Below are 22,119 nucleotides of genomic sequence, written 5' to 3'. Positions count from 1 at the left end.
TCCCTCTGCCATGAGGCTGTCATTCTCTGGTTGTCCTTCAACACACACACACACACACACACAGACACACACACACACACACACACACACAAGAACCGCTTGGCTCATGGCTCGCGACACAGCGACGTGCACAGTGCTTGCGTAGTCCTCACGACTTGTATTTGACATTGGTGTAGTAGACACCCTTCACATCCTCCTCACAGTGGCGTCGTGCTGTCGTGACTGACTTCTCTGTGCCTCTCCCTCATCACCCCGCCACTCCCCACCTACTTCACGCTGCGGGGCTACCCTGGTTGTTGGTCGGTTCGTTACTCCCCTTCGTTATCTATGCATCTCCCGGTCTTTCCGGGGGAGGGCGTCTCTCTCTCTCTCTCTCTCTCTCTCTCTCTCTCTCTCTCTCTCTCTCTCTCTCTCTCTCTCTCTCTCTCTCTCTCTCCGCCGTGTGCTTATTCACGATAAAAATAGTTAAGACTGCGCTGGGTATTTTATCACGGTAAAACAGCCAATATGGCGCGCTGGCTATTTTATTTTCATATAATGGCGAGTATATCACAGGCTTCCCACAGTCTTATTTATTACATGATTTTTTTTATTTCTTTAACTCCTTTTTTTTTTTTTTTTTTCTATATAGGGTCTTACATCACTTCACGGACCAGAGGAACGTCCTGTTAGAGTAACTGTTTTTCTAAATCTAACATGTCCTCTTGCTGTTCCTTTTTCTCCGATTGAATATTACTTTATTTTCCATTGTTTATTTATTTGTTTATTTATTCATTTATTTATTCATTTTTGTCGTTGATGTACCTTATCAATGGCTGAATCAGACCGAGTCTGGCTGTTTGATGGGGTCCCGAAGTGGATGACTTGAAGTAATGAAACCACTCTAGAGGATATGAGTAATGATCCGCGGAGGATGTAAATGATGTGTGGGAGGTATGGTGGTGGAGATGATGAATGGGAGGTATGGTATGGGAAATGGTCTGTGGGAGATATGGTACTGGATATGGTCTGTGTGAGGTATGGTATTGGAAATGGTCTGTGGAAGTATGGTATGGGAAATGGTCTGTGGGAGGTACGGTATGGGAAATGGTCTTTGGAAGGTATGGTATGGGAAGTGGTCTGCGGGAAGGCACTGTCAGAGCCTGGTTGACTTTTCAGTAGTTTATTGAGTCTCGTTGAATCTGGTAGCTTGGTTGGATCCCTGGTCGGCTGGTTGACTGCTGGTTACCTGGTTGACTCCTTAGTTATCTGGTAGACTCCCTGGTCATGTAGTTGACTCCATGGTCGTCTGGATGACTCACCGGTTGCCTTGTTGACTCCCTGGTAACCTGGTTGACTCCAGTGGTCGTCTGGATGATTCACTGGTTGCTGGTAGCCTGGTTGATTCCCTGGTAGTCTGCTATATTCCCTAGTCGTGTGGTTGACTCTCTGGTCGTCTGGTTGACTCCCTGGTCGCGTGGCTAACTTTCTGGGTGCTCCCGTGATCGCCTGATCGAGCAGCTGAGGCACGAGGGGACTCGATTCCCGGTCCAGAGTTGTTATGAGGCCAGTCACCCTTGCCAACCAGGCGACCCCTAGGGGGCCACTGACAGGGGGTGGGGAGGAAGATGCACACGGGAGTGTGGGAGGGGTAGGGAGGAGGATGAAGGCATGTGGAGAGGGAGAGGCAGAGAAACGCGGAGAACTGAGGAACAGGTTAGGAGGGTACGACAGGGTGAGAGGCTGGCTGAAGGAAGAGGAGGAGGAGGAGGAGGATGAAGAAGAAGAAGACGGTCAAGAACAACCAGGGAGATCAGGAGAGGGGAGAGTGCGAGGGATGGGGGAGAGGGCGAGGGGAAGGAAGGGAGGGAGGTAAGGAGAGGGCTTGTACACGAGGAAGGATTAGAAGGGAAGGGGGATGAAGAGAGAGAGAGAGAGAGAGAGAGAGAGAGAGAGAGAGAGAGAGAGAGAGAGAGAGAGAGAGAGAGAGAGAGAGAGAGGATGTCCGGGACGTGAGTTACATATGTCAGTGACATGATCGGAACATTGAGGTGAACATGTCTTGATGCAAGACAGAGGATGCGATTGAATATTTTCCCTCAGGCGGGTTCACGAACTCACTCCCTGTCGCAGGGGTCATGACCCATTCACCTTAGCAGAGGTCGTGTCTTGCCCCGCTGTTGCAGGCGAACCTCACAGCGTCTTAGTTAATGGACAAGTTATTTCTTTAGTGATGGAATTTCATATCTTTATGAATTAGGAGGTTTGTGCTGAGCGCTGTAAGAAGGCGTGGAATTCGAAGGATGGTTCCTCAGACGGTGTGGAATTCAGGCAGCGTGGAACCCAGTGGATGGTTCCCTCAGTCATTTTAAAGGTTCGCTCGTTTCATTTTTCGAGTTCGTCTTCGAACCCTTCCACCGAATCCTTCCCCTGGTCGAATCGTTAAGGGGGATTACATACAGTCACTGGAAAATACGTAATTGTTTATAGCGAATAAGGCAAACGTAGTTCATTTATACATATATGACCTCGAGAATATCTATTTTTACTCGATTCTCTTAACAACCAGATGCAAAGCGCGGCTTGCTTCACGGCGAATGCGATTCGAGCTAAGTCGAAGGGAGGTAATGGTGTCCGCTTGTTGCTGCCGTATTGTTTGTGGCCATAGTGGGCGGTGCTGTGGCCCTGCAGGGATCAGAGCTTGTTAGAGAGTGACGAGATGTGTGTGTGTGTGTGTGTGTGTGTGTGTGTGTGTGTGTGTGTGGTCAAATGGCTAGCGAGTCCCAGGTGTTGTGTTAGCCGGAGCCATGATCACACACCGTTCAGATATCCTGAAGTAGAACTCCTTTAGGACTTCATATAGTCTGATTGTTCAGTTAAATGCCTGTTCTGCGTCGATTGTCGTGGATCTCTTGAGGACGACGGTGCGACTTCCGAGCACGATGGTACGACCTCTGAGCACGGCGTTGTGATCCTTGGGTATGACGACTTGGGCTATGACTTGATCTTTAAGGATCGTGCCGTGCAGTGCCCAGGGGTCGCACACTCGTGCTCAAGGGGTTAAACATGCACATTGACCTTATTCATCAAAGATAAAACTTTGATCTTAAAAACTCTGACCTTACATCCTCTCTGCATGGCAGCTATACACACACACACACACACACACACACAACGGCCAACAGGCCACTTACGCCACCGCGCGGTAGTTAGGTCGGAGGTAACGGGTGATTGGACGGGCACCTGGCGACCGGTAGGTCATTGGTCGAGCACGTTATAGCCCGCAGCACCGCAGCTGTCGTCGTGCGACGGGGCTCGCCTGGGCTGCCATGCGACCCACACACACCTCCCCTGAGCAGCAGTAGTCGAGGTGAGTCACCAGCGTGGTTGTGGGAGGGATTGTTGGGCAGGGGTGAGGGTTGTGTCCGTGGTGTCCCGTCCCACACTCACTGTACTGAACTCCACCTTCCCCCCTCACGTGTCGCGTCCTCTCCCCACACGTACTGAACTGACACCACCTCCCACCCCTCCCCCAACTCCGTGTTGTGTCCACTCCCCCACACGGAGTATATTGAACTCCCCCACCCCCCCACCGTGTCGCGTCCTCCTCCCCACACAGACTGTTCCGAACCCCCATGTGTTCGGTTCTCTCCCCACACGAACTGGACCGATGAGTTCCTCTCTAGAACAGCGTCAGGACATTGTGACTGGTTCGGATCTGAACCGCAGACGGGTGGAGCAGCTGTGCTTCACGTACAGGTTTATCACACTCTGTCTTTGCTTTTCATCGACCAATATTTTTTTTTTTTTATAGATTTCGTATATATAGAAGTATATTGAATCGCACATACGGTTTTTTTTTTTTTGTTTCAAAGACAAGATTCTTGTAAAATAAAGTATAATGTAAGGTTTAGTCTGTGTTACTATCGCCGGATAGTGACTATTTGAACTTTAGCGTCATCTCTGGGACCATTTGAAATTATATTTGCCTATTGCAAGGGTCAAGAAAATGCTCTGCACGGCTGTAAATATATATATATATATAAAAAGTGTTTGAAGTTGCTCGTGATATTGTCAGATTTTTTTGATGTTTTATGACTGAAATGTTCTTGGTATTGAGAGAGAGAGAGAGAGAGAGAGAGAGAGAGAGAGAGAGAGAGAGAGAGAGAGAGAGAGAGAGAGAGAGAATCCTGTATTTCAGGACAGCTTTACATTAGGTTGTCTGAAGAGTCATTTCGCCGTGATGACGCAGAAACCGTAATCGGGTGAACATGGGTGACATCCAGCCACTGCTATGTAAGAGTAGGGAAAGAGCAGAATGAACGTACCGAAGTAATGGAGAGTGAATGATCACGCAGGGTTGAATAACAGTGGCAGTTGTGTACAATGACTTTGAAAATAATCTTAAGATGTTAGTAATGAATGTTGTATCTTCCGAGGAATAGTAATGAATTTAATCTTATTTAACAAGAATTAAACTACATGGAAAACATGTGATCTATTGTGGCTGAATGAGTGAAATTCTTGAGGACCAAGAAGTAGAAAAACAAGGATTGACATCGTTAGTTGGCATTGAAATAGATAAGTAAATTCACTGCATTGTGACTATGGAATTATAGAGAAAAAGCAGACTAGCAATGAGGGAATTGCAACAAAAAATGGGGATATTAGATGATGCGGATAGTTGGTCCTCGGGAAGAAAATTTATTGATTGGAAATAAACTAAGATTGATAGTTTGACATTCATCAACAGTTTATCTTTGGTTTTGTTTGGTTACTTTGAGTGTGTGTGTGTGTGTGTGTGTGTGTGTGTGTTTAGCCAAGTAGAGAGGAGTGTGTGATTAATGTTTTGTGTTTTTACGCGGAGACAGTTTACACTCTTGTTGCCCCATCCCTCAACCATGTACGTATGTACCATGTCTTTACTCGTATTCTTACACACACACACACACACACACACACACACCAGCATGCCCGGACATGCCGGGAGGCGTAATTCTCACCTCAACCGCTGTCTGAGAAATGCCAGAAATTCTTGCTATATCGTTGGCTCCGCCAGACATGTCAAGGAAAGCCCCAGGAAGGGCGGGGCGCTCCTGAAGCCCCACTGCCCCAGCAGAAGTTCAAAAGGGCCTCTGGGGCATCCCGGAGGAGTGATATGAGGAGGTGCTGTCCGGCGGTGAGATACAGGCGGGACGTGTCCTACATGGCAAGTGATGACCGATGGCGGGGGCCAACACCCGAGTACCCCACCCACCCCGGAGGCCAGCATGCACAAGCTGGCACGCGCCAGGTACTCGCCTTAGTTCGCTGGGGGATGTGGGGATCTCGGTGGTAATGTCGGTGGATTGTGTTCAGTCTTGTGTTTTGTAGGGTGCGCCGGGACCTTGAGGATAGACACGGCTAAAGGGGAACGGTCCGCAAAGGAGGAGACAGATATGAAAGGGGTCCAGGAAGAAGGAGACGACTAGAGAAGGAGTCCACGAAGAAGAGGACATTTAGGGTGTCACGAAGAAGTAGGCACCTAGGGGGAGGTCCATGAAGAGGGAATGGCTGGATTACTTGGGAGTGTTCGGGAAGGCAAGAAGGAAACGGTACAGGATTACCAGACGATGAAGGCCAATTGTTTTTTTTTCTAGACTGCAGAAAGCAATGACTGAGAAGGACTGGTAACGAGGGACGTTAAGAAAAGTGTAGTCTGGTGCTTGATCCAACTGTACCGTTTGGTAATCCGTCAGCAGGACTCTTAATTTTTATTTGTCTCTCTTCAGTTTCGTTATATCCTCAGGTTTATATACAAGAATATATATATATATATATATATATATATATATATATATATATATATATATATATATATATATATATATGGTAAAAATGTAGTCCCTGGGCGTGATATGAAGGGTGGGAATTCAGGGAGCTGACTCGGGTCAGGAAATATTCAGGTTTCTATTGAGCATTTTACAAAGTGGGTTTGGTGGTTTCTAAGGAATGGTTTGGGAAATTATGGTAATGTTGGTGGTGAGATGGGGTGGAGACAGGGAGCGTTGGAGTGCTCTTGGAGGGAGGGAGGGAGAGAATGTTGGAGTAATCTTAGAGGAGGGGTTAGGGGGGAGGGGGAGTGATGGAGTACTTATGATGGTGAGACGGCAGGGGGATGTTGGAGGCTCTTGGTGGCGAGACGGAGGGAGAGATTTTTGGAGGGTGGCGGGTTAGGGCTTTTGGTGCGAGCGATGATGATGATGATGGCTGTTAAAAAAAAAACCCAGATATTAGATTGTTTGGTGTTTTTCCTTGATTTTCAGAGTTGAGTTGGAGGTTAGAGGAGAGGAAATAGTGATGGCACTAGCGGGGGATGATGGTGGGATAAAGCAGTGAACGTGTAACTCGATCCATTTTGTCTACTTTTGTATAGGAATCGAAGACGAGAAAAATAAGAGACAGAAAGAAAGGCGAGCGACCGAGAGACAATGCCGGTCATAGGAGAGGCGAGAGGAGAGAAAAGATCAGAATTTTTGAGACGTTATTTGAGTCGAGTGGGATCCTCTGGTGGAGAGATAAGATAGATGATGATGGTAATGGTAAGGCGTGGAGCGATGAGGGGAATTCTTAATTTTTTTTCCTTTTTTTTTTTTTTTTGCTGGATGGTGGATTTTGGAAGCTATGGATGTTTGCGGATCGAGGAGAGAGGAGACGACAGTGATGGAGGGAGAGAGAGAGAGAGAGAGAGAGAGAGAGAGAGAGAGAGAGAGAGAGAGAGAGTATATGAGATTACACGTTTTTGGTTAATTCCAATGGGCCACAAAGACTCAGGGAAGAGTTAAGATTTTTGAATAGTCTTTTCAGGGAGTTCAATGTTTTCCTGCATCAGGTCAACCCCCCCTGTCTTAAGAATTGTGTAGACAGATTAAGTGGACGACTTATTTTGTGTGTGTGTGTGTGTGTGTGTGTGTGTGTGTGTGTGTGTGTGTGTGTGTGGCAGAGAGAGGGAGTAGATGGCAGGGATTGATCTAAGGAGGAAACAGTTGAATATACCTTTTGATGCAGAGGAGAGTTAAGGTAGTGTTACTTGAACAAGCATTAGATATTGGAGAAAGTCACAAAGAATGAGAATGAAGAATCTTAGAAAGATACGGAAATATAAGAACGAGATGAAAGGTGACCTGAGAATGAATGATTAAGGCACAATACCGTTAAGAAAAAAAACAGTGGATGGAAAGAAACAATACCCGAGAGAATGTCTAAAATAAAGAGTAAATTATGCGTAAAGAATGTAGGAGGAAGATGGGCCATTAGTCTATTGAGTCGAGGGCTGTTTAAAGAGGTATTGTGAGGGCGAGAGAAGGGAAACTTTGATATTTTGAAGACGCAAAAGTGGGAGGCCACACTTTAAGGACATGTTCCCACCAAAGACGGCGGTTTAAGGGATGTGTATTTTTGGCTCATGATGTACGAATGCTTTTTAAGATGTTAGAGTTCGAGAACAAGTTTTTAAAGTAGACGAGGAACGGTTGCAGGGGAATGAAGGCGGCCTGGGAACAGGAAGAATCCTCTGGAAGCTGAGTGACGAAAGTATTGTCAGAAACAAATTTTCAGTCGCCTGGAAGAAAGTACGTATATGTCTCGACTAAAAGTAAAAGGCCCCAAGGAACATGAAATGGAGAGAAGAGATGACGTTGGAAAGAAGACGCAGAAGTAAGTAAAGACGAAAGAAAATCAGAAAAAATACTAAGGGGTTTCCGAAGAGAGATGGTGACCGAGTCTGAAAGCGATTGATTTAAGACGAAAGATTCAGAATCTGAGATAAGATTTTTAACCACTAGAATAGGGTGACCATAGAATCGAGAGAGGCACAGTTGTTATGAGCGAAGAAAAAGAAGAATCTGCAGGTTCAGAAATGGATGAATGTTGTCACTACTGCCACTGACGAGGTTTTGATATAACATATAGATTCGTCCTCTGATATACGAGGATAGATTCTTCCTGCAATCTAGCATGGACGAGGATAGTTTTGTGATAAAAGTCGAGAGTTATCATAGGCCGAGTTGAAAGTAATATGCAGAATTTATTCCAGGCAACACGTTAAATATTTCTCAGAATAAACTCCTCCATTTTTACGTTGCAGGGAGATGCCTTGTCAGGCATTTCTTTATTTTGGTTGATCTGAAAGGGCCACTTACCGTGGATTATTCCGTATTTTATCTGACAAAAGCCACTCAGTGAGCATTAATCCCCTCCTTTCTAAGAGGGCCACTCAGCAAGCTGTCCTCTTTCACTTCCACTGTGAGCGGCCACTCGGGCCGCCTTTCTCCCTCAAGTTCCCAGCCAGGAAGAGAGAGAGAGAGAGAGAGCGAGCTCTCCCCCCCCCCCTCCTCCTCCTCAGAGCTTTACTGCGAGAGGGAGCCTGTTCCGGGCGGTACAGACACTTGTATGAAACCTGGAAATTCCGTCCCGTGGACTCGGGAGGTCTAGAACGGTGATGCTGGAAAGTTGTGTGGAAGGAGAACACTCTGTTCACCAGGGAAGGTTCTTCAGTTACGATGCTTGGGGAAAGGAAACCGGAGAGAGAGAGAGAGAGAGAGAGAGAGAGAGAGAGAGAGAGAGAGAGAGAGAGAGAGAGAGAGAGGGGAGGAGGAGGAGGAGGTGGACTCCCTCTCCCTGCAAGGCCCTTTTAAGCCCATACACATTCAAAGACTTGGGTATGTATATATGTGTGTATAAATGATGTTGATTAATGGACTTCGTTGCAAGATGTCGAAATTCGCTGACTGATACAGAGCTGGAGAAATTAATCTGCAGCGAACTCGAACGTCATGGCAGTTTGTAATCGGACATGAGCAAATGAATTTTGATATCGATGAGTGCACAGTTTTACGTGCCGGTGGCAGAAACGAAAATGCAAGCTACAGCTTCAAGTCCGTTGAACTTCAAAAGGTGACCGAGTAAAACCGACCTGGGTGTGGTAATCTCTGGTGACCTAAGTCCAAGTAAGCAGTGAAAAGAGCCGAACAAAATTCTAGGATTCATAGGTAGAGCCTTCGATAATTAAGTCCAGGGAAATCGACCTTACTATATAGAGTTCATTGGTCCGACCCCATCTTGAATATTGCGCTAAATTTTGGTCACCTGAGAAACGAACAGACAGAATGGGGGGAGTACAGCGTCGAACTAACAGGATGATTCCTGGTCTGAGAAACAAATCGAGCGAGAGCAGATTAAGCAATTTGAATCTGTTCAGCTTAGAGGAGATGAGGCTAAGAGGTGATCTAATACAAGTGTTCAGAATATTCAAAGGCTTTGATAATCTTGATCTTTGACAAAATACATACGAATTCATGGGCAAAGGTTTTACCTCTGATGAGGCGATATACTTTTACGTCATCAGAATTGTTATCGCACCGGACGATTTGCCAATTGAAGTAGCTGAAATAGACTATAAATATTCTAAATCCACGACTCTCATTATTAGCGTCTCTTTGTCGCATTAACAATTTGCAGGTTATTGTGTCTGAACTATACGTATACCTACTAACTTTTAGCACGCTAATCTTTGTTTCTAATGCCTTCAGGTGTGACCAACAACCCAGAAAGGACCCTGTGGTCTGTTGCTGTTTGAATTCATTTGTATCTTTTTGTATATTTAAGATTCGATGCGTCGAAAAAATGGAGATTTCACAATATTTTTTTTTGTAGATTTTGCCGTTTGATTAACCGTTTGATAGTTGCGTGAATTGAGAGGTATTTTCTTGATTATGTATGCATAACAATAAAGGACTTTATTTGTAATGTGTTAATAAAGACGTATAAGGTAACTAGTTTGTAATTAGATAAAGCTTATTAGCTTGTTTTTCTCAGTATCTGGAAAAAGCAAAATAGTAATGTATTTCACACAGTATATATTACCTACCTCCACTGTCCTGCTGGGTCAGCGGATTAAGATCCGCCAATATTCGTCCACGCAGATTTGCATATGCTAAGAAGATAGTGCTGCTCTGTAAGTCGCCCGTCTGTTATCACTGTACGGTCTCCACGCTCCCAGGACGGGAGTGCAGACGGATGTTGTTCGTGCATTATTCTCGCCACATCGTTTAGGTATTTGCCATAGCGGCGTTGCTGACCCGTGAAGTTTTTCTAACAGCAGGAGGATCCACGGAGGTGTGTCATTTTACCCCTCGCTTCCAGCACCAGTGTCGACGGTGCCGGGCGTCAGGCTTGGCTTTGGACGATCGCGCTACGTGTCAACAACACAGGCGGCGTCCTCTCTGTGCCACGACCAGCACCGTTATAGCCTCCGCCACCGTCTTCTGCCATCACCTTCGCTGTCACCAGCTGTATCAGAGCTGCCGTCGTAACTAGTGGGACCGTGATGGCAGAACGTCACACGCTGGTGATTGAAGGGGTGTAGAGGGTGGGTAAGCGTCTTCACGCCATACTAAGAATCATTTCGAAGATTTTCCCTCCCAACAACCTGGGCCGTTGTATTTCGGAGGGCTGGAGGGGGATGAAACTCTCGGATTGTATGAGGATTTATTTCATAAAAGCCCTCACAATATACAGCCAGGAATTATGTACACTTTTGAGACGAGTCTAATTCGTACATCCAGACTTAAACAGTAGCCTTTTATTTTGGCCATTTCTTTGAAGCATATAGAAACATCGCCAGTCATATATATCTTAGTAGTATATCTGTACATCAGTAATGTTAGGGACATTCAGTGGTCACCACTGACAAAACCTCTGCCACTGCCAAAAGCAAAACAAAACATGAATATTGATTTTTTTTCCCTACTGTAAGAAATTAAAAGGTATATAGAATCACTTTGAATACCAACTTTTTTTTTCTCATTTGAATGTTTATTTTCAGTTATTAAAAACTCGTATAAGCATCAGAGACATATTTAAATCCTCACAGCTAATGGGGAAAAAATGAAAAATATATATACATGTATATGCCTTTTTAAGATCCATGTGAGTAATAGTTTAAGATGGGCGAGATTCCTGTAAGAGATCTTGCCGAGGTGTTTATATGGAACACAACAGATACATATTGGTTCAGACATAGACGGATTGAGAGAGGAAAAGAGACTTTGGATTGAAAGTCCCAGATAGATAGAAGAGCTAGATAGATAGAGAGATAGAGAGAGACTGAACGCCCTAACAGTACAGAGGCGTCTCTCTCCTTGCCTACAATAGCCACTAGTCATACACCTTTAAATGTATGATATACAAAATACACTACAGCACTGCTTAGATATGGTATGTATACTATACAAAGGGTGTGGCTGCCAAGGGTTCAAGATATATGGTATGTATACTATACAGAGGTGTGGCTGCCAAGGATCCAAGTGTATGGATAGTATGAATACTATACAGGGAATATGGCTGCCAAAGGGGGTTAATATATATGTACACCAGATTTTTTTTTCTTTGCAGCATTGAAGAACATCTTAAAAGTTTGTAATAATTTGGGAGAGTGGGAGGAATGGATTGGGATCAGGGGAGCTTGGGGAGTAAAGGGTGGTTGAGAAGATAGGAGGGTATTGATGGGACTGGGGTGGTTAAGGAGGGGAGGAAGGCTCAACCGCGCACGCCTTCCTCCCCTTTGAGCATTTCATTTTGCAGTAACCAGTCAAGAAGCTCCCTCGTTGCTTCGTTACTTATCACAAAGCTCCTTTTTTTTTCTACTCTCTCAAATGGGAGTCCTATAGGCCAATCATAGAGCTCGTTTCAAGTGCACGTCCTCTAGGCCAGTCGTAGAACCTGTCTAAAGTTGGGGATCTTGTAGGCTCGGTCACAGAGTTTGTTTGAGCCAACACAACAGTGATAAGTGACGATTTTAATGGAGCCCTTTTTTTTTTTTTCCCCTACTAAGTATAGCCGTTAACCAGTCGCGAAATTCTTGTTCACTGTGCTGGTAATACGAGCCAACAGCAATGCTCCTTTCATCTAGAAATGCTTCAGGTCATTAAGAAGTCTCTTTGCGACCGGTTCTATCGTGTGTTCCGTCTCGAGGACTTATGGAGAGAGAGAGAGAGAGCTAAGCTTATTGTACGTGTATTTACAGTGAATAGATATTTGAACATTCGTGTTACCCCCCAAAGAATACTTATGGAGCGGCAGAAGCTGGTGTGCAGATGTGTCATAAGTAAACACAACGTTAGTAATGGTGCTTCACCGGATGGTCAAGCCCCGAGCAAACGTTTAATCGCGGGGAACGTTTGAGTCCCGGCGGACTTTTAAATCTCGCCAGATTTTGGTGAGTTTGAGTATATTGTCGGCTTTATATATAACTGTCCTTATCAGACATGTTAATCTTATCACACGTTGAAATTAATGCTCTTTGATAACGTTTGATAAGGAGTAGGTTAAACATTACTCCATGCACAGTGGTAATCAAGGAAGCATTTTAAACGAAGATATTTTGATTGTATCTCGATATCTTAAGATGTACAGAGGCAGCGTGTCATCCCTCTGCCCGTTGCGATCGGCCACTGAAAGCGTGTGTGACTCTTTCCTCCACGCTGAGGAATCCTCCTCCGGGAATGGAACCCTGGGCCTTGAAAACCCGAGAGAAGGCGAGAAACTGTCATCAAGGTGTCGAGTGTTAACCCGCTGATGATGTTGCGACACGCTGGATCGTTGTTACAGAGCAGCGTCCTCTCTCTCGGACTGGCTAATGTAAGCTACACAGGATTACTATATATATATATATATATATATATATATATATATATATATATATATATATATATATATATATATATGTCTTCCATTCCACGTATTATAGAATCGGTATACAAAAAGCACATCCGACACCGAAGAACTTTCCATGAACACGACACAGTTTATTTTATAACTACCTGGCCACACTCGACGAAGTCATTGCACGCCGAAGAAGCCTCGAACCTCCTTCCCTCCTTCCCTCCTCCCCTGTTTCCTGGTACGGAGGTGACGGAGGAGGACCTGTGTATATATTACACACTGTACAGAATGGGTTAAGGTCCTCGTTGGGACCGATGCAGCATGAACTGCTGTTGGGGTTATCTAAGCACATGTAAACAGGCTAAACTTTGTAGTAGTCGGCATGGGGATTGGTCTTGACGTCGTCTTTCCCTTTTTGCGTTTTTGACCTGGAAGGAAATTCTGTGTTCCATAGTAAACCTCAAGATCTATTTTTTTTTTCACTCGATACACCCTATCTTAAAAGTGTATTTCCAGGACTTTGGCTTTTATTTGTAGACCATACTGACTCGATCAGACATGAAAACGAATCGCTCCAGGGATTGAGGTCTCTGTTTAGAACGAGTGCTACGTTCTATAGTAGAGTCCAATCGTTGTTCGGTTAGGCTCAGGAGATGCGTCGCCTTAACAGCTTTGCCTGTAGGTTCATGTCTTATCATGATAAAGGTGGACCTCTTTTGAACAGGTTGTTCTCAGAACCTATAGACAAGCGGCTCTTCACAGCGGCACATCGTAAGGAAAGTGAAGGCTTCTCTTGATGTGTGCGCCAAAGGCCTTCAGTATTGAACTGAGAATCTGTGAGGGCAGTATGTCGGTGTTTATTTTCACAACGATGAGTAGTGTACTGCTAGCAACATGACAGTGTAGAGGCCCAGTTTACCCTCGCAAGCCAAACTAGATAATGACATGGCATCGAGAGTAGCGAATGACAAGTACTTTGGGGTTCGTTCTTAATGGCCATGGTCTGCTTAGGTCACAGAAGTAGGTCATTAGCTCCCTTATACCCCACTAGCCTTCTGGCAGACGTATGCCTGAGAGCGACCACCACGCGGAAATTAGCCAGCTTAATCACATTCCCGTTTGTTAACGGTATACGTGTGTGTGTGTCTGATGGTAGGGGAGTTTTTTTTTTTCTACCATTATTTAAGAACAGAATTGTATTAAAAAGAAAGGGACTTGGGGAAACATTAGAGATGGCTCTAAGCTGCTTCTCTTATATCAGGTGGATTCTAGTGGCCTCTCATACACCAGGACAGAATACATCACTCATTCAGGGACGAGGGGACCACACTGCTTGTATGGTCAAGTGACTGTGTAAGTGTTCTTGTCTGCAGTTTAACAGTGAACACAATGCCTTATAATTACTGTAACCAATTACACTTTAGCCATTGATATTTCATGGATGATCCACCACTATACCTTATGATATATTTACCACATAAACACCCAAACACTGTAAACTAAGTAAAAGGACTTGCCTCACAGCAGATTATATCCAAGTGCATTCTTGTGGGGTTTGATTCGTTATGAAATGCTGTTTGGCATCGATAGATTCTTGGACAGACGTTGCTATTCCTCCCCAGTAAGTCTGTCACTGCAACGGTGAAAAGTAACATCTGGTTTTCACTTCCAGGAACTGGACTGTTCGTATCATGAGATATTAGCTTTCTTATAAGGGTCATTTTTTTTTTCCAACACTAGAAGACTCTTATCCTCACACGTTAATAAACTTTGATCTTTATGCCTCTAAGTAGATACAAAATACAGCCATTTACACCGAGTCTTCCTAAGTAGATACAAAATACAGCCATTGACACTGAGTCTTCCTTACAATATCTGAAATGATAATTGAGATAATTACACAGAGCTTAACGTAAAGGTAGCACAAAGTTTCACGACATCCTCTTGCAGATCTGCACTCTGAGAGTAGTCCCCTCACATATACAAACCCGTGAATGCAGTCACACACTACAGCATCTCTTGGTACAGCCACTGGCCTATTTACACTGGGGGAGGTGACTGAAAGATTAGGGGTTACAGTGACCCGTCCACCTGGCTTGAGAATCTTTGCCACGGCTCGTGCAAGAGAGGTTTACAAGTGACAGCCAAGATGTACTAGGCATGGTAACAAGACCAATGACCTACAAATAATTATTGACTAGTAATACATTATATTATTAATTTCATGACAGGGTTGGCCACAGATTGAGCGGATACAGGAAAATGATCACAATTTTTGTGTAACTGAAAGAGTTGGGGAAAGCCTTTATGAAGGTGTGCGAACCTTTTTTGAAGGACTTGTGGGGTGGGGTTGTTGTTGGTAAAGGACTAGAGACTTAACACAGCCCTCTGTGTTAAGAGAGAGAAGGAAATGAACAGATGTTGTTGAGAAAGTTGACAGGCTGTGTAGAAAATTCCCCCGAGGTGATAGAACAAATTTCTTTGAGGTAGTTTGGAGGAAAGTAACAGGATAGACAGAGATGACGGGAGAAGAAACAGGCCCTGTTAGAGACGATTACTTAAGCTGACGGAGTTGAGAAACTATACTGAGGTGACAGACACACATGCATGGCGTTGCTGACGGTACTGACGGACTTGATCAACTTGACAGGAAAGGGGGGCTGGGGGGACAGAAGTTTGACAGAGGGAAGGGGGTGTACATAATTGAGAATTGGACAGGACTCTAAGGAGGAGAGAGAGATAACATTATCCAGATCTGAGAGAATGATAGAATTGGCATAGATCAGTCAACAGGAGTAACAGACATTGAACAGACGGAGATGGATACGGTTTATAGATATGGCAGAGTCGACAACAGATCCCGACGGAGTTGGGGAGAACTTGTGGAGTTGACGGAGCGGAGGAAGTTGTCGCGGGTCTTGAGGGAGCGGTGGTGCTGTTGGGAGCGGAGCGGGGCGGCGGCCCCTGTCTCGGGTGGGGCCCACTAAGGTGGTAGGCGACCCCAAGGGGTGGAAGCTCTTGGTGCCGGCAGGCGCGCAGGCCGATGGTGGCGTGACGGTGATCACACGTAAGTAGTAGAGAGAGAGAGAGAGAGAGAGAGAGAGAGAGAGAGAGAGAGAGAGAGGTGTATAATTGTATGAGAGAGGAGACAGAGTGAAGCATGGGGGAAAGCTCATCTCGACCCAGACGTCGTAATTGTACAAAGTGCCACCTCGCTCTCTTCCTCTCTCCTTCCATCCATAAAGACGGCCTCCTGGTCACCCGGGGTGACGTGTAACCTCCCACTCTCCCCATCCTCATTCCCCTCCCGGTACTGCCCCTCTGCCCCAAGGGAGAAGCGAGGGAAGCTGGGATAGAGGGGACATTCCTGTGTGAAACGGTAACATGAAGGTAGATGGCTGTGTTGTTATGGTTGTGTGTGTTATTAGGGGTTGTCAGTTGTAGGTGAATCCAGGCGGAGCTCTGAGGACGTTCGTTATTTTTACGCTTTAATTACGAGGATATTTTTCATGTGGTACATTGTCTTTTTTTTTGGTAGACGTATGTATGTATGTATGTATGTATGTACCGTATGCTCGCGCATGAGTATACACATTTGTATGTAAGCCACACCAGTACAGCGTCACATAAACTGAGAAAGGAGCTCGCACACACATGTACACAGGACGGGACCGACACCATATATGGGGGCTAATATCCAAGGGATGGGGGGGGGGGTGTTCCCTAGATCCCCGTTCTCCTGAGTCAGAGGAGCGCCTTGGGTTCCGTTCACACACACACACACACTATATATATATATATATATATATATATATATATATGATAGAGGAAGAGAGGGAAAGGGTTTAATTTTCCGACGGTTCGGAATTTTAGTTTCAATTTTCGCTTTGTTATGGAGGAAGGCAATTGAAAAGGTTCATGATTGATACAGGTTTAGCGAAATATTTCCCGTATTCAAGTAATATGGACATACGGTACAGCAAGATTTTCTGATTGTACGCATTTTTTTTTCTCTTTTCTTTCCTTGTTCCAATGGAAACATCCGAGCAAGGTTACATATACCAGCCAGGGAATCGAACCAGCGTTCTTCTGCGAGGGAAAGAGAAGAAATACGGGCTAAGTTTCTAAGCCTCTCGTAATGAAATCATGAGTATTAAAGAAAACGGACAATTTCGGTCATAAAGTGGCGGGAATTGGCGAGCCTCTCGTAAAACGGCGCTTAATGCCCGGTTTTTTTTTCTTTTTTTTGTTGCTAATTTGTAGTGACCTCTGGGAGAATGTGGAGACTTGGGTTAATCTGTAGCGACAGGTTCAGGTGCTTGAGCTCGCCCTCCCTGGGTGGGAGAGAGAGAGAGAGAGAGAGAGAGAGAGAGAGAGAGAGAGAGAGAGAGAGAGAGAGAGTCATAAGAGAGGGGAGAGGAAGATCGCTTATAATGGGAAAATTGTGTATATTTTCAAAGAGATGGGGGGGGGGGGGGGAATACGTGTGAGAGGGAAAGAGACACGTGTGTGTGAGAGAGGAATGAAGAAACACGTGTGAGAGAGGGGAATAGAAATGCATGAGTGAAAGGGAAATAGAAATGCATGAGTGAAAGGGAAATAGAAATGCATGAGTAAAAGGGAAATAAAAACGTTTGTGAGAGGGAAAAAGACATTTGAGTGAGAGGGAAATAGAAAAACGTGAGAGGGAAATAGAAAAACGTGTGAGAGGGAAATAGAAAAACGCGTGAGAGGGAAATAGAAACATGTATGAGAAGGAAATAGAAACGATGTTTGAGAGGGAAATAAAAACACATGTAAGAGGATAATAGAATTGGTAAAAATGAAGATACATAGAGAGGAGAAAAAACCGCTTGTCATCCTTCACACACACACACACACCCCCCCCCCCCCCCCCCCGAGGGTATTGAGGTCCGTGGCGAGGGATTAACGAATTATCAGTAATGCTCAGCAGCGGGACGGAAGTGGCGATAATCTCCCAAGATTATCAGCGGTGCTGGAAAAATTAATCGGAATAATTTCCCCTTAATGACGGAGATCAGAAGGGCGGTGCCGATATGAGGCATCTGTTCTTGTTTTTTTTTTTTTTGTTGTGTTTTTGTGCTTATTGTCAGTAGGCGTATTTGTAAGAGTCTCTGTCTTGTTTACAAGCTCTCTTTGCTTCATTACACCGTGTATTGGTTTATTTTTGCTTTTGTTTGTCGTTGCGTTTGTTTGTGTCTTTGATGGTAGATTCTTTGTTTGTGTCGTTGGGAATATATGTTTGTTAGTCTCGCGTGACGTGTTCGCTGTCCTTGTTCTAAAGGTTCTGTGTAATTGTCACATGGTTTTGTTCTTTTTGACTTTTTCTGATAGTTCGACTCGTTTTTTTTTGTTTTTGTTGATCGTGATGATGCTAATTGCGTTTGTTGGATACTGTGATATTTATTTGTGCGTTGATTGATTTTATTTATTCTTTAACAAATATTTCCGATGCTTGTCCAGTTATTTAATTGGATTATCTCAACCTTGTTTATTTTGGAAGGGCACTTCCCTATTTGATTTTAGCAAAATTGTACGTAATTGCTTATTCATTATATTTTCTTTGTTTTGTGTTTGCGTTCCATTTCAATCCTGGCGACAAATATTTACTTACGTATGTAAGTGTTGGAATTGATGGCCTATCATCTGCTAATGGCCGTCATCCGGGTATACCCACAATATGTTTATTATACATATATACCTTTTCAAATATACCTACTGTACGGCAATAACACAGGTATACCTTTTTGAATATACCTACTATACGTTGATAATACACATATACCTTTTCAATTATACGTACTATACGTTGATGATACACGTATACCTTTTTAAATATCACTGTAATATTCCGACAATGTACGTGTTAATTTTTGTAGGGCAGTGGAAGTAATTGTTTATAAAATTATTTAAAGATTACGTTTTACGTTTTCGTTTTGAAAATAGATATTTTTTTTTTTATTAATCATATTTTGTTTTACTTTTAAAATCAACAATAAATTTACCTTCCACACGCGTGCACAACTGTAGTTGATACTCGTGTATTGTTTACAGGGAAACTAATTACCCGGCTGTATTTCAGTTGGTTTTTTTTTTTTTTTTTGCACACATTTTCGCACTGAGAAATAATGCAGTGTAAAACGTTTGACGTCATCTTGTGGTACCAGATTTTGAAGGTGTGTGTTTTGTTTACATTCTCGTCGGCATTTTTTTCTAAGATATCTTTCAAACGGTGGGCGTTTCAAACGGTGGGCGTTTCAAACGGTGAGTTTTTTTTTTTCTCCTTGGTAGGAAGGATTTGAAGTGGGCCTGGTCTGGAGGGTGTTGGGAATAAAAGAAAATGTAACGCTATACAATAGTTTTCATCAACTATGTATAGGTTTTATTTTTTGTATTGTTGCGTTTATTCATCTATCAATCGTACGCATGAGTGTCATATTTATTGAACTTTTCAATTATTGTTAGTATACATTCGCTGACGTTCTCGAGTGAACGTGATGTTTTACATTTATTTCTTCCTATAACCATGAGTTAGTTCATTTATCAACCCAAGAGCCGGATATTCTGTGAGTTTCTGATATCTCTCGCCGTCACACACAGACTCGAAGGGACCCACTGATCTGTTGCTGTTTGAATTACCACGTGTTCCTGTATACATATACAGTGAGAGAGCGTATGGTCGCAGAATTAGCCTCACGCCCGAAGAAGGTGTAATGATTACCCAGATGGTGGTTACAATTCGACGATAATGGTCTTTGATGACACCATCCGTCCCCCTCCTCCTCCTCCTGGCAGTCGATAGGCCTGAAAGACCCCAATATCGAAGCAGTGGTCTGGGGCGAGGCTGTCCTCCCTAGCCAGGGTTACGGTCTGCGCCCCCCCCCTCCCCCAAAAAAAATATTCACAAGGGAATATTTTTATCATTCGACTGAATCATAGAATATTTGTGACACTGATGATGGTCAAGGAATGAATGAAATGACGTGTGTGTGTATTGATAGCTACCAAAGTAAAAAAAAAAAAGAATTTACCATATTAAGAAAAGAAATTGTGCATAAAAAAGAGAAAATTGATCACGGAAAAAAAAGAAACCGGAAGATAGTATTGAAGTTGATACAAACGCACTGCAGGGGCAGCAACGGAATAGATAAAGATATTTTTGCACGGTATATGATGAAGAGATACTTTGACGTTTATACATTTTCAGTTACGCAAGTACTAACCTAATGAAAAGGAATGAGTCTGTGATATGTCATTGTACATTTTTCATCAGGCATTCATTAATAAGGTATATATATATATATATAGATATATATATATATATATATATATATATATATATATATATATATATATATATATATACACACACACACACGCCATTTCAAGCGTTAGCGAAAGAGCGTTGAGAACAGATGACTGAGCCTTAGATGGGAAGAGAAAAAAGATCCTCGATTGGCCCCCATCTCTGTTCTTTCTTTTAGAAAGTAAAACAGAAGGGGAAGATTTCCAGACCCCTCGCTCCCACCCATTTTAGTAGCCTTCTACGACATGCGGGGAATACGTGGGCGGTATTCTTTCTCTCCTATCCCCAGGGATAATATATATGGACTCATAGGAGTATATATATATATATATATATATATATATATATATATATATATATAATCAAAAGAACTTTTCATATAAAAGTCCTGCTAATTTCTAATTTCTCACAGACGTGTACCTATATTTTGTCTGCTACTTCGAATATTACACTTTGCTGTGCAAAGTATGAGAGAAGCACATGCTTTATCGCAGTTTTGGTGGGTGTTAGTGTAGGCTTAGTGTTCACGGCTCAAAAGAGGTGCTGCGAAGAGCAGAATCAAAGAGGATTTACGTTCGGACTCTGAAAGAGGATTATTTTTTTCATAAATATATGTTTTAAGGAGGCTTTGTGTAATATGATTTACGTGAATCGGTTCGTAAATATCTTCTGAATATCTGTAATATTTTTTTGGGTTGATAACTGATAATGAGGTGCCTAATGTAAACGAGTACAGCGAAATGCCCGTGGACTGATTTTTATTTCGGCTCCGTAATGCCTCCTAATTAGCAACCTTACCGCGGGAAGATATTCTATAAATTTCGCAAATGGAAGCTTAAGGAGTAAATACTGTCAGGTCGTGTCGTTTGGAGTCGATGGGTCGGGTAATCTCCAGCGGAAAATGATCATTGCATTACGAAGCGGCGAGGCTCCTGAGGCTTAGATTAATCGTAATGTTCGGTAATGACATACGAACGGCTGCGCAAAGTGCCATACACACACACATACACCTGTCTTGCATCAGAGATTTTCTGTTTGTGTGTCGACGGTCGTTGGGTAGGATGGTGCGGTGTGGAGGTGTGAATCTTACGGTTGCTACATGAAAGTGACGCACACTGTAGTAGCTTACGTCACCATCAACACGACAGGTGGACGGAGATTATCAGCTGATCCGCCGACGACACATCAGCTGACCGGGTGAGACGTCAGCTGAGCGTGTGATGTGACAGCAGCTGAGTGGGTTGACTAATTAATGGCTGACTTGGTGACAGGGGGTCAGATGACTGGATAAACCAGTGTCAGCCAAGTCAGTCCCACTTGATCAGATGGTTTGGTACCAGCAGACGAGGTGACGTGGTATCATATAACGGGTCACTGGCTGGCATGATGTCACCTGACATGATGGCATGATATCCGCTGACATGATGGCATGATATCAGCTGAGATGATGGCATGATATCAGCTGAGATGATGGCATGATATCAGCTGAGATGATGGCATGATATCAGCTGAGATGATGGCATGATATCAGCTGAGATGATGACATGATATCAGCTGAGATGATGGCATGATATCAGCTGAGATGATGGCATGATATCAGGAGGCTTGACGGGCGAAGTGATCTCACATTATTGATGTTATGGTTCTGTCGTTTTATCTACATTTTGTCAAATTTGTTGTGTGTGTATATATATATATATATATATATATATATATATATATATATATATATATATATATTTTTTTTTTTTTTTACCTCTATTGACGTGATTCACAAGAGCGATTATTGACGCCTTTTCCTCGATTGGAGAGACCCAGGTCTCCTGGCGGAGGGGTCAAGGCCTATTTGCAACAATTCCCTTCAGTGTATTGGTCCACGTCTGTGATTGCAGTGCTCAGCTCATGATTATACATCTATGGGTACTTCCTAATTGCAATAAAGCTCTCCCCCCCCCCTCGATTGTTGAAGTTTACGGTTTCCGGTCACGACGACAGTTGCCGAGCTTTGTCTGTGTATCGAACCACACGCCCCCTTCTCTGGTCTGCGAGGGACCCTCCACCCCCTGCTGAACTACGGAGACCTCCTACACCTCCATCCATTCCACGGATTT

General features: G+C 43.8%; 1 protein-coding gene across 4 annotated transcripts in view; it reads left to right on the top strand.

Moving 5' to 3' along the window:
- Positions 1–22,119, top strand: part of LOC139758038 (tRNA (32-2'-O)-methyltransferase regulator THADA-like) — a 390,704-nt gene that overhangs the window by 38,137 nt on the left and 330,448 nt on the right. The window contains exon 1 of one of the 4 annotated variants that reach the window (XM_071679048.1): positions 3,271–3,349. The exons of the other annotated variants lie outside the window; for them this stretch is intronic. The gene's annotated coding sequence lies outside the window, so the exon portion shown is untranslated. Of the gene's footprint in view, positions 1–3,270; positions 3,350–22,119 lie in introns of those variants that run through there. 4 annotated transcript variants of the gene reach the window in all.

Source organism: Panulirus ornatus, chromosome 29, assembly GCF_036320965.1.
Source record: "Panulirus ornatus isolate Po-2019 chromosome 29, ASM3632096v1, whole genome shotgun sequence".
NCBI classification, from domain to species: domain Eukaryota; kingdom Metazoa; phylum Arthropoda; class Malacostraca; order Decapoda; family Palinuridae; genus Panulirus; species Panulirus ornatus.
Note: the sequence above shows the minus strand (reverse complement) of the source record. Positions and strands in the feature narration are given on the sequence as shown.